This window comes from Physeter macrocephalus, chromosome 19 (genome assembly GCF_002837175.3).
Source record: "Physeter macrocephalus isolate SW-GA chromosome 19, ASM283717v5, whole genome shotgun sequence".
NCBI classification, from domain to species: domain Eukaryota; kingdom Metazoa; phylum Chordata; class Mammalia; order Artiodactyla; family Physeteridae; genus Physeter; species Physeter macrocephalus.
This window is the reverse complement of record NC_041232.1, coordinates 71,257,565-71,270,438: the sequence shown is the minus strand read 5'-3', so window position 1 is coordinate 71,270,438 and position 12,874 is coordinate 71,257,565. Positions and strand designations below refer to the sequence as shown.

At 47.4% G+C, this 12,874-nt stretch overlaps 1 protein-coding gene across 1 annotated transcript in view; it reads left to right on the top strand.

Moving 5' to 3' along the window:
* Positions 1 to 290: 290 nt before the first annotated feature.
* Positions 291 to 12,874, top strand: part of ATP8B1 (ATPase phospholipid transporting 8B1) — a 112,244-nt gene continuing 99,660 nt past the window's right edge. The window contains exon 1 of the mRNA XM_024132308.3: positions 291 to 490. The gene's annotated coding sequence lies outside the window, so the exon portion shown is untranslated. The remainder of the gene's footprint in view (positions 491 to 12,874) is intronic.

Genomic DNA, 12,874 nt, shown 5'->3' with positions numbered 1-12,874 from the left:
CCTGGGTGCCCCCCTGCCGCCGGGGCGCACGAGGGCACGGGGCTCCACCTGGGCCGCGTCTGCCCGTGCCGGGGCTAGCCGTCCAGCTCCTCTCCGCCCAGGGGAGGAACAGAAGGAGGGCCGACGGCCGGGCCCGCCCCCAGCCCCAGCTGCGGCTGCCAGTAAGACTAGAGGCACCACCCGGGAGCGGAGAAACCAGTTTGGCTGGTCTCGCGGAGCGGAGGGAAAAGGGCGGCCGCAGAGGAAGGGGGCGCGTACGCCGGGCGGGGGCAGGCGGGGAGCCACTGGAGAGCTGCGAGAGCCGGAGGAGCCGCTGCCAACTGGACACGCTTCCCGGGGCCCCGGGCCAGCCCGTGCGCCATGAAGCGCTAGCGCTGCAGCCAGCGCTGGGGCCGGGCTGGCGGGCGGCGGCTGCGGGCAGGTGCGCAAGCGAGCGCGCGGACAGGCGCGCACCCGGCGGATGCCCCAGCCGGGGCCCAGCGAGCGCCAGGTAAGGAGGGGCGCGGCGCCGGGACCCCTGATCTGCCTCACCCCGCGGGCCCCGCAGGTCCCCTGGCCGCCCGGGGTGGCGGACTCCGGGGAGCAGGGATGCAGTGGCAGCAGCTGTCCGCGCCCTCGGGCTCCTGAGCCCGCACGGGTGGGATTTGGGTGGCGGTGCCGGGAGCCTTCGCTGCCTCGGGGATGGGGAGACGCAGCTGGCGGGGCAGGCAGCACTGTGGAGAAGGCCATGGGCTTTTCACCTGCGGGAGGAGAGGGAACTTGCGGGAAGTGTTTGGGTTCTTCGCTCGTTTGCTACGCTCAGGTCCGGGCTTAAGGTCCGAGGAGCAAGCCTGGCAGGGCCTGTGGGTCCTCGAGGAGCGCCGTTGGTTCCCCTGCAATATCTGTCGCCCCTCTGGAAGTCCCTCTTGACAGGGTTCTGCTGGTGGCCCCTTTGGGAGCCGATGCAAACGCGTCCGAAAAAAGACCTTTGGGCCGAATGTACCGGCAGCACCTTCAGGGAGGGATGGAGGGTGAGGTCGCCTCCACCGCGCCTACTGCGGGACCAGGAACCCTCCAGACATCTTCCGAGGGCCTTAATGCAGGTTGGGAGGTGATGAGGAAGAGGGGTACTTTATTCCCCGGTGATTGTAGGGTCGTACCCGCCAGCTCCCATGGCACTGCCACCAGGCCATCTCCTTCCCTCCCCAGTTTGATGCCCGGCGCTGTCACCTCGCTCTGGGCGTGCGGAGTGGCAGCTTGTTGGGGGAGGGGTGTTGCAGGGAATGGCGAGTGTTTTAAAACCCCCCCCCCCCACTTTCCTACTCCTCCCCAAGTGAGGCAAGAGCTTGTAATTGTCCGCCCAGCTTCTCCGAGGGAGTGTAAGCCCCTGGTCCCCGACGGGGGTGGGGAGGGGAGGCTTGGAACGCTGATAAGTAACAGCTGTAGGGGAGGACGAGGGTGCTGAGGGGATGCAGAACGGGGGAGGAGGTTTGCCTCGCGCAGGGAAGGGGAACCCGAGCTCCATTTCTGCTTAGTGACCCCCTCAACCCCGCCCGAACCCTTCGTCCTGCCCGCGAAGGCCCTGGCGCGCTCCAAGTCCTTGGGTAGCTCCGGACGCCGCCAGTTTCCCCTCCCGGAAACGGCCCGCCCTGCTGGCTTAAGAAAAGTTTCTCTCCCATCTTCCTGGTTGCATTGCCTTCACATCTCTGCCTTCATTCCTCGAGAATGAAATGAGACAACACAGGCGGAGTACTGAAAGACCACCCAGCACGCAGTAGGTTCCAGAGGAAGATTAACTGCTTTTAAAAACAAAAGCTAAAAATGATGTGTGATAAAATCTCCAGTGATGGTAAACACAGGACAGATAAAAAGAGAAAACAACACAAAATGTAAAGTAGAAGTTCTAATTTTCATGTCTGGGGAGTACTTTTCTACTGGACCTAAAATGCCATTTATTAATTCCGGGCCTGTTGTTGAAGCCCTTATTAAAACCTATTATAAATGTATATACTGTGCAAAAGATGATGAACGGTTATTAGCTGATGCTGATTACTTTCTGGGGGAGAAGTCTGCCTGCCTGCAGTTATTCCTCTGAATCCTCTTAATGGTATTCATTAGGTAGTGGAGGCTTCCTGGTTCTAATGTTAGGTGAGAAATCTTAACCTTTGTTTCCTTGCCATTTTATGGTGACCGTACATTCATAATTTTTAGGATTTCTTCGGTCTGTTATTGGGGGCCAAACAAGACTCAGACAGCTTACTACTAGTGAACCGAAATGCCATCTGCGTGAAAGCGGCCTTGGCCACTTTCAGGTTTTCTTTCTGTTTTTTATTTTAAGGAAAATGCATATCAGTATGCACTTATTACTTGGTAGTGATAGAACTAGGAGGGGTTTTTCTGTTTTCTTGTTGTTGTAATCGAGCCTTTAAAATAATTTGGTGAAAACGTGCATGTGTAAGTTGTCTGCAGGTGTAAAGCAAGTTGAGGGCTGGCTCTGTTTCACCTGGATTTCTCTGCGGTCTTGGCACTAACAGCATTGACCACATGTAGCTGTGGAATGTTTTTTACCCTATCTGTTGTCCTTTCCCTCCTCCTCCTGTCTTTTTCCTTCCTTCTTTCTTTTTTTTCCCAAAGCAAGGAGTCGTGGAAAACATGGATTTAGATTCCCACAGATTTCAGTTCTTTTACTTTAAATTGTATTTAATGTTTACAATTTATTCTTATTTTATTTATTTACTTTAAAAATTGTATAACCTTAGATGAATTCCTAAATTTTCTGAATTTACTCATTTGCTGGAACAGGTGAACCTTCTTTATACATAATAGGTGTTCAAATGTTGCTTTCTTATTTTCTTTATTAAATGGATATTTTTAAAAATTAGTATGATTCCCAGATATTTGGTGTATTTTAAATATTTTATTGCCTTACTAAAGTTTGAATTCAATTTTAGTGTTTCCTAAACATTCATGGAATCCAGGTGATCCTTATAACTCACCTGAAAGAGATTTTAATCTGCTAGTTACCTTTGCTCTTTAGTTTCAATCATTGTAAAAGAAACCTATGCTCTTATGAATGCAGAGGAACTTGCTTTTTAGATACCAGAACAAGTTTTATGGGGTCTGTTCATGTCCCATGTCTCTAAAGAGAGGTGCCTTTAAAATTTCTTAGGCACTTAATTTTAGAATTTGCTTCTATATCTGCTTCTAGATTAGTCTCCTGGGATGTGTTTTTTTGGTGGTGTCTTTAGGTATCTTGTGAGTTTTCAGGTCTGTTTGTTGGCATTGTTCAATTAGATTAATTGTATTCATGCCTGTAGGTGTTGTTTTGTTACTTATTAAGATAAGTAAAAATTAATTTGCTACCAGAAGAGTTTTAATAACACAAAAAGAAGATAGGTTTATTCTGTTAAGCAGTTTACTCTCAAATGCCCCTCCCTGTGCTCAGCTATAAATAACATCCAGTCTAAGATCTTTTGAGGTCCTGTGTCACCGAAGAGCTGGCATTATGGAGGAAGAGTCTAGAAAGTATACACACACACGCACATCATAGTGTGTGTGTGTGTGTGTGTGTGTGTGTATAAAACAGTCTTGTTTCTCACTTTTATTAGAAAACAAAGGATTTTTTATCATCTGGTTATTTAGGAACATATTAATACTTTTCCTAATTCTTCTAAATGTGTTGCATGTTAAAATAAATTGTCACCAAAACCATGCACGATGGGAACTATGTTTGATAACTGGTCCCATGGAGACTGAACCGAGAGGCAGCCGTGAGGGGTTAGTAGCAGGTGCTTTGGAGTCCTGTGACCTGGCTTGGAATCCAGGCCTCACTGCTCCCTAGCTGTATAACCCAGGGCAAGTTACTAGTACTTAATTGATCTAGCTTTAGTTTCCTCATCTGTAAGATGGAATAATAATAGTACTACCTCAGAACGTTGTGTGATGAGTTCCAAATGAGAGAATTCATCTAAAAGGGCTTAGCACAGAGCTCAATTAAAAGTATTATTACTCAATTATTACTCAATTATCAGTATTATTACTGTTGTGTTGTTGATATCTCTCTGCAAATATTTATGGCTCATGCAGCCATTGCCTTTCTCCTAGACTCTGCGGGAAACGGAAATCACTCTGTATGTTAGTATTCATTTAGCAGACATAGGTGTTTGTTTGCACCAGGCATTGGTAAGAAAGGAGTCCCCTAGAGCACGGGTGAGGTTCTGAACTTTCAGATCCAGGGCTTGGGTTCTGGAGCCCAGGTGTCTGGGGAGTGGCAGAGAGGACTGGGGCGCTCAGTGACCTAGGGATGTGCTCACTCAGTCACAGCCACGAGGGGTGGCTGCTCCCACCAGAGCATTCTGTCCTCCTGCAGAGTGGAGGGAGGCCCTTGGGACATACTGAGCACTGCTGGGTCTCCTTTCCCCCCACTTCCTGTCTTTCATCTTCCTCACCTCTGTACTCTTGTTTAAAAAAAAAAAAAAAAAATTACTCTTCCCTGTTCAAAACTTGGGAGTTTCTGAACCTTGAGTCTTTTAAAACGATCGGTGCTTTCTGCATGGTTTCTGAGTTGTGGCACCTGGTAAGCATCGCTGATGACAGAGACCTTTGCTACAATCCCGTCCATCGACCCATCCATCCATCCATCCATCCATCCATCCATCCATCCATCCATCCATCCATCCATCCATCCATCCATCCATCCATCCATCCATCCATCCATCCATCCATCCATCCATCCATCCATCCATCCATCCATCCATCCATCGTGTGTATAAAACAGTCTTGTTTCTCACTTTTATTAGAAAACAGAGGATTTTTTATCATCTGGTTATTTAGGAACATATTAATACTTTTCCTAATTCTTCTAAATGTGTTGCATGTTAAAATAAATTGTCACCAAAACCATGCACGATGGGAACTATGTTTGATAACTGGTCCCATGGAGACTGAACCGAGAGGCAGCCGTGAGGGGTTAGTAGCAGGTGCTTTGGAGTCCTGTGACCTGGCTTGGAATCCAGGCCTCACTGCTCCCTAGCTGTATAACCCAGGGCAAGTTACTAGTACTTAATTGATCTAGCTTTAGTTTCCTCATCTGTAAGATGGAATAATAATAGTACTACCTCAGAACGTTGTGTGATGAGTTCCAAATGAGAGAATTCATCTAAAAGGGCTTAGCACAGAGCTCAATTAAAAGTATTATTACTCAATTATTACTCAATTATCAGTATTATTACTGTTGTGTTGTTGATATCTCTCTGCAAATATTTATGGCTCATGCAGCCATTGCCTTTCTCCTAGACTCTGCGGGAAACGGAAATCACTCTGTATGTTAGTATTCATTTAGCAGACATAGGTGTTTGTTTGCACCAGGCATTGGTAAGAAAGGAGTCCCCTAGAGCACGGGTGAGGTTCTGAACTTTCAGATCCAGGGCTTGGGTTCTGGAGCCCAGGTGTCTGGGGAGTGGCAGAGAGGACTGGGGCGCTCAGTGACCTAGGGATGTGCTCACTCAGTCACAGCCACGAGGGGTGGCTGCTCCCACCAGAGCATTCTGTCCTCCTGCAGAGTGGAGGGAGGCCCTTGGGACATACTGAGCACTGCTGGGTCTCCTTTCCCCCCACTTCCTGTCTTTCATCTTCCTCACCTCTGTACTCTTGTTTTAAAAAAAAAAAAAATGACTCTTCCCTGTTCAAAACTTGGGAGTTTCTGAACCTTGAGTCTTTTAAAACGATCGGTGCTTTCTGCATGGTTTCTGAGTTGTGGCACCTGGTAAGCATCGCTGATGACAGAGACCTTTGCTACAATCCCGTCCATCGACCCATCCATCCATCCATCCATCCATCCATCCATCCATCCATCCATCCATCCATCCATCCATCCATCCATCCATCCATTTAAAACACTGGCTTGAACATCTTCTCCAGGCACTGTGCCAGGGATTACCTACTTGCTCCACGGAAGCCTGTGGGATTCTCAGGGGGCCTGAGTTGTGTTTTTTTTTTATCTTTTCCTCTTTGGTAAGAAAGTAGATCTGGTGTTCTTTCTCTTCCTGCTCTGGACTTTGTCCCTCTCTGCCTGGAGAGATGGTTGCCTTAGACCACGGAGGGTGGCCCTGGTCACTCCCAGTTCTGAAGCTCTGTGTTCATTATCAGTCTTCAAGTCCAGTGAATTTGCATTTAGTAAAGGAGAGCTGGGCCTGGAGGCTATGGCAGATCAGTGGTAGGAAGCTGGCTCTCAGTCTTGGGGAAAGGACTCCTGGGGTTGGGGGTGTCAGAGGTCACCCTTGTTCTGGGGCCATCCTTCTGTGGTGATGACACCTCCCCCTAGTGTGACTGAGAAGCCTGGCACTTCTCACTGAGTACGTGTGTAGCCTGACCTTTGGCTAGCAGCTCTGGTCTTTATTTACAGGGCTGTCATTTATGGCTTTGTCTCTTTGCTGTGTGGCTTTTGTTCACCAGAGTTGAGGTTTGCTTGATTTAGAGCAAGGCAGCATTTGAAACCAGTTTTCTAACCTTTACTCGAATTGAGTTGAGCTGGACTATCCTCATCGGAACAACTCAGGCACCAAGCATTATCTGCTCGGTCTCTGATCGCCCATTCTTGCTGTTTGGGGAAGTTCCCGTGGGTTGGATGCATTACTTATTTTATAAAGTGTGATGTGATTTGTGTACAGATCTTTACTCTGTCTTCTTGGGACACAGTGAACTACTGAGACTGTTCTCTGAGATCAGAGATCTGTGCATCCAGGAGAAACATTTAACCCTCTCTATAAGAAAACAGATAGCCGTTTGACTTTGGTGGTTGAAATATTCACTCATGTGGGGAGGCAGGTCGGTGTTTATATATTTCACACTGGAAAAGAGTTGCCTTACCACCATATTGGAAACGCATGTGTGGGCCTCTAAGCCAGGCACTGGCAGATGCTCTGTAAGCCTCCAGAAATTTTGTTAAAACAATGAAACTAAGAGTGTAGGGTTCTTCAGCTGCTGAGATGGTGAGAATTAAGTGAAAATCTATGCTCTGTTTTTGGTACCAGAACAACGTTGGGAGGTGAGATTCCTCATGATCTCATCCTAGTGCAGAAGTTTATTGCATGGGGCTTTTGTTTTCATCATGGTAAAATATTTATAAAATTTGTCATTGTAGCCGTTTTTAAGGTGAATTCAGTGGCATTAAGCGTGTTCACAGTATCTTGCAGCTCTGCCACTATCCGTGTCCAGAACTTTTTCATCGTCCCATTGGGAAACTCTGTATCCGTTAAACCGTAACTCGCCTTTTCTCCCTCCCTGTGGCCCCTGATAACATCTATTTGTCTCGCTGAGTTTGGCTATTCTGAGGTACCTCATGTACGTGGAATCATACAATATGTGTCCTTTTGTGATGCTGATTTCACTCAGCATAATGTCCTCAAGGTTCACCCTTGTCACAGCATGAGTCAGAATTTCCTTCCACTTCCTTTTCAAGGCTGAATAATATTCCACCGTGTGTCTGTAGGCCACATTCTGTTGATCCATTCATTGGTTGAGGGGCGTTTGGGTCGTGTCCATCCTTGGCTATTGTGACTAGTGCTGTTGCAGACATGGGCATATGAGTATCTGTTTCTTCACGGGAGCTGTTGAGATCTGATTGAGTTTTGTGAGATTCATTGTTCATAGAACATGGTTAAGATGGGCAGGGACATGTAGTATTTAATATCACACTTTCCTCCGAAACATCTTGGAGATGAGAACAGGAGGAACTGCAGGGAGGCCGGTTACGTGGAGGGCAGCCTCATTTCTCACTTTCACCTGCAGCTGCTCTGACGAAGCTGGTGGTCCTTTAGCATATCATCACGTGCTGGCCTGCAGTGTGGGTGATACGGTGCTGTGTGCTGGGGTGGGCGTAAAAGCTCAGGAGACCTGGGTACACCATCTGGAGACCTATGCAGACCACAGCTGCCTTCCAGGGAGGATATTCTCTAGTGGAGGCAAAAATCCTTAACTTTCCCCCAGAACTGACTTGAATTAAAGATAAAAAAATTGTTTTTGGAGGAGGTGGGGTTAGAATGAGAGAAAAATTGATATTTAATGTCTGAAAAATGCAATACTTAAAAATCAGATTGTTTTCTACCTTAGGGTAGAATCCATGGTTTTCAAGATAGGCTTTCAAAAAAGGCAAGAGATCACTAATAGACTGTAGGATGACAGAATCATCACATGTTGCATCTCTGTACTCATGTGCTTCTTTGTGGAGCAGGATAAAACCCAGAACCCTTTCGATCATGAGTAGATGTCAGTCTGTTAGGCTAAAGACATCTTAATCTGTATTTTCTAGAGAACAATAGACTCTTATGTGAGTTTTTGCTCATACGGTGCCCTGAAAATTAGCCAAGATAAGGATTTGCATATTTAAAAAGCAAGGCTTTTTTTTTTTTGTTAAGTAAACGCGCGCGCGCGCGCGCACACACACACGCACAGACTTCAAACTAACCCTAAATATCACCATTCTTGGGTATCATTCCATCTTCCTATCCTCTGCCAGTCCCAGCCACAAAAAAGGATATTAATCTCTTGGTGGTTTGATACTTTGTCTAGCTCAGTTTGAGATTGTTTAGAATGTTTTTTTTTAAATCAGTCTTAGCCTTTCCCCCTTACATAGAGAAACATGGTGAAAATTCTCAAAGGTCAGTTTGAGAACCTCAGACTCTTGAGTGGTGACATAAGTAGCATCCAGTGTGTCCTGGATCCTTGAGATCACTCGGACCAACACTTTTTTAAAGCTGAAGAGAGTTTGCTCAGACCCTGTACTCTTAGTAACTGCTGGCCTCATTTCCTGAGTTCTAGCTTCTTGAATGGCTAGAGAAGTACACTCGTGGCTTCTCCTAGGGAATTTCCTGTCTCCTTAGTCAATTCGCAGAGTGGACCCTCCTCCTTAGCTTTTAAAGTCCAAAAGAAACAGCCAGCCGGCCAACAGATACTTACAAAGCACATCCTGTGTGCCTGGCACTTGGCATCTGTCAGTCAATCAAGGAGCTAAAGAGCCTGCCCTCAAGGAGCTCACCTTCTAGAGAGGGAAGGGAGACTGTGGATAATAAATAGGTAAATTACATGGTATGTTTGAAGATTGGTGCTGCAGGGGATAAAAAGAGAAAGCTGGACAGGGTAAAGGAATTGGGAGGGTGTGCAAGGGAGCCAGATGCAGTTGGAGAGTGGAGAAGGTGGTATCTGGGTGAAGACTCAGCAGGGAGAGGGTGAATCACAAAGATCTGGGGGTGGGGAGAGTGTCCCAGGCAGAGGGGACAGATGACTCGGTGCCTGGCTGGTGTGATGAAGGCAGGTAGTTGGCTATTCCTCCAACCTGTGAGTGGGGAGGGCAGGGCATGGGGGAGACAGAGCAGAGAGTGGGAAGCTCCATTGTGCAGGGCTTCCTAGGAGCGGAAGGATTTTGGCTGTGACTTTGTGCAAGATGGCTAGAGGGGTGGGGGGAGTCGGTGCAGGATGTTGCCCGCTGGAGGGTTGTGATCTGTCATTTGACTTGTGTTTTAAATAGTCCTTCCGGTTGCTGTGTGGAGACCAGGCCAGGGGAGGGCTCTTGGGTTGGGAGACTAGTTAGGAGGCTAAACCAGGTGAGCTATGCTGGAGCCTGGGACCAGGGTGAGACGTCTGAGAGAGAGAAGGTGGTGGATATTTTTTTAAAGGTAGTGCCAACAGGATTTCCAGACAGATTGGATATGGGGTGTAAGAGAGAGGAGGCAAAGATAACTTTCTTGGCAGAGCTTGGGCTGCAAATGGAAATCTGAATTTCAAAACGCTGTAAATTCACCGTGCTCTGATCGCTCATAATAGGTTATAAAGAGGCTCTTCTCGAGATGTAATTCACGTAGAGTACAGTTCATCCTTTTACAGTGTACAATTCCATGGCTTTTAGTATATTGACGGAGTTGTACCGCCATCACCACAGTCTATTTTAGAAGCTTTTCATCACCCCAAAAAAGAAGACCCGTACCCTTTAGCTGTCACTCGTGTTCCTTCTGCCCTTAGCTCCTGGAAACCTCTGCCCTACTTTCTGACTCTCTGTATTTGCCTATCTGGACATTTTATATAAAAGGAAGCATACAACATATGTTCTTTCGTGACTGACTTATTTCACTTAGCATAATGTTTCCTTGGTGCTTTGCTTAGTGTAATTGTCCACGTTGTAGCATTTATCAGTATTTAAGTTCTTAATTGCTGAGTACACAAGTTACTTTTTGCACATGAGGCCTTCTTGGAAAGAACACAGGAAATGGAAATGTATGTTAGTTACAAATAGATCGACTAATGGTAGAAAGGGAATTGTTTGTGCCCAGAGAGCTAAATATGTCTCTGTGCAGGGGTGTGTGTGAGCGTGTGTGTGCGCGTGCGCGTGCATTAATATGTTATCTTTCATAGCTGAATACAAAGTACGTGGAATTTGTGAGTGAATCTGAAGACTAGTGGCTTTCTAGTGACCTAATGAGTTTCTTTCATTTAAAAAGTCAACATCTGCTTATTAAATGCCCATTACACTCCAGCTCCCGTGCCAGGTCCTGGTGGTTAATTCTAGGATGAACAAAACAGACGGGGGCTGCCCCCTTGTGACGCTTACGGACTTGTTGGGGGAGAGGTGGCAGGAGTCGATATTGCACAAAATATTGAACAAAAGAGATATGAAACAGCCTGATATTAGAATTAGAATCTGTAGTAAGCACTTAAAGGGAAATAAGACATGACTGAGAATAATGAGGGCTGACTTTAAAATGGCCCCAGAGGAGCCCAAATGGCCGTGCAAGGATGGATGGATAAACACAGTGTTCCATTCATACAATGGAATACTATTCAGTCTTAAAACAGAAGGAAATTCTGACACACGCCACAACATGAATGAACCTTGAAGACGTTATGCTGCATGAAATAAGCCAGACACAAAAGGACAACTACTGTATGATTCCACTCATATGAGGTACACAGAATCGGCAAATTCATAGAGGCAAAAAGTAGAACAGCGGTTACCAGGGGCGGAGGGAGGGGGAATAGGAATTATTGCTTAATGAGTACAGAGTTTCAGTCTGGAAGGATGAAAGAGTTCCCGAGGTGGATGGTGGTGATGGCTGCACAACAGTGTGAATGTACTTGATATCACTGAACCAACCGTACTCTTAAAAATGGCTAAGATGGTAAGTTTTATGTCGTATATATTTCGCCACAATAAAAGATTTAGCCCAGGAAGATCTCTTGGAGGAGAATATTCTTAAGTTGAGACCAGTTGAGGCTTTACCTGGTCCAGCCCATAGGAGCAGCATGTGCAAAGACCCTGTGGTGAGAGCTTAGTGCTGTGTTCTGGGAACTGTGAGAAGGCCAGGATAGCTGGGGAGAAGTGACAGTGGGGCTAAGAAGCATGCGGTGAGGTAGGCAGAGACCAAGCTGATGGGAAGGCATTGATGTATTTGTAAGCAGTGGAGTGCCATGATTTGATTTCTGATTTCAGCTGAAAACTCAGGCTGTGATGTGGAGAATGGGTAGGGGGGAGGGGGCCAAGACCAGAAGCAGGGAGGAGACCAGTTAGGAGGCTGCCGCAGTGGCCGAAAGAGAGAGGTCATGGGGGCTTGGGCCGGGATGACAGGGTGGAGATGAGACGCAGAGGGCGGGAGCTGCATTTTACAAGTGGAGTCTTGGTCTCGGTGATGGATCAGATTCGAGACCTCACGGAAGGGAAGGAGCAGGTGGTTCTCAGGTTTCTAACAAAAGGGATGGAAGATAATGATGTCAGAGACAGAGGAGCAGGCTGGAAGATTAAGAATTCAGCTTTGGTCGTGTTAACTTCCAGTTGCTGGGACACCCAGGAGTGGCCAGAGGTCAAGCTCTGATAGATTCAGAAATCTTGGCTGGAGACACGTAACCTTGAGAGCCAGAAGCGTGGAGTTGGGTGTGACGATTTCCACAGGGACGTTGGAAACCTTATGAAACCAGTGCTTCCCATCCTTGGGGTCAGCCTTTTAATTTTGGCCTTTTTTTGTGAAATCATACATTCAACTATTTTTTAGTGCCAGTAAAGCATTTAAATTTGAGCAAAGAAAGCATCTATGCAAATGGTCTAGCCCTGCTTTATGGACAAGGATGGCAGTGGAAGCCTGATACAGTATTGCCTAGTTGGCAGGACCAAAAAACACAGGTCAAAATGTTTGTACCAGACGCGGGAAGGGGCCAGTTGTATATTTAATGGGAACTCACTAAAGTCAGGGAATTTTTCATGGACAGTAGGGTATTTAAAATGGCTTGTGTGGCCTCATCTAAAAACCAAGTCATGGGGCTCTCCTGGCGGCACAGTGGTTAAGAGTCTGCCTGCCAGTGCAGGGGACCTGGGTTCGAGCCCTGGTCTGGGAAGACTCCACATGCCGCGGAGCAACTAAGCCCGTGAGCCGCAACTACTGAAACCCCGGGCGCCTAGAGCCCGTGCTCCGCAACAAGAGAAGCCACCGTGATGAGAAGCCCGTGTACAGCAACGAAGAGGAGGCCCCGCTCACCACAACTAGAGAAAGCCCGTAAGCAGCAACGAAGACCCAACGCAGCCAAAAATAAAAAAACAAAAAACACCAAATCATGCTTTTTAATATGTGTATAGGGTGTATGACAAAATACACCTAGATCCTTCCCTCCTCTACCTCAATTGGTCTCCACTTAAAAGGTGATCCTGGGCTTCCCTGGTGGCGCAGCGGTTGAGAGTCTGCCTGCCGATGCAGGGGACGCGGGTTCGTGCCCCGGTCCGGGAAGATCCCACGTGCCGCGGAGCGGCTGGGCCCGTGAGCCACGGCCGCTGAGCCTGCGCGTCCGGAGCCTGTGCTCCGCAACGGGAGAGGCCACAGCAGGTGAGAGGCCCGCGTACGGCAAAAAAAAAAAAATGAAC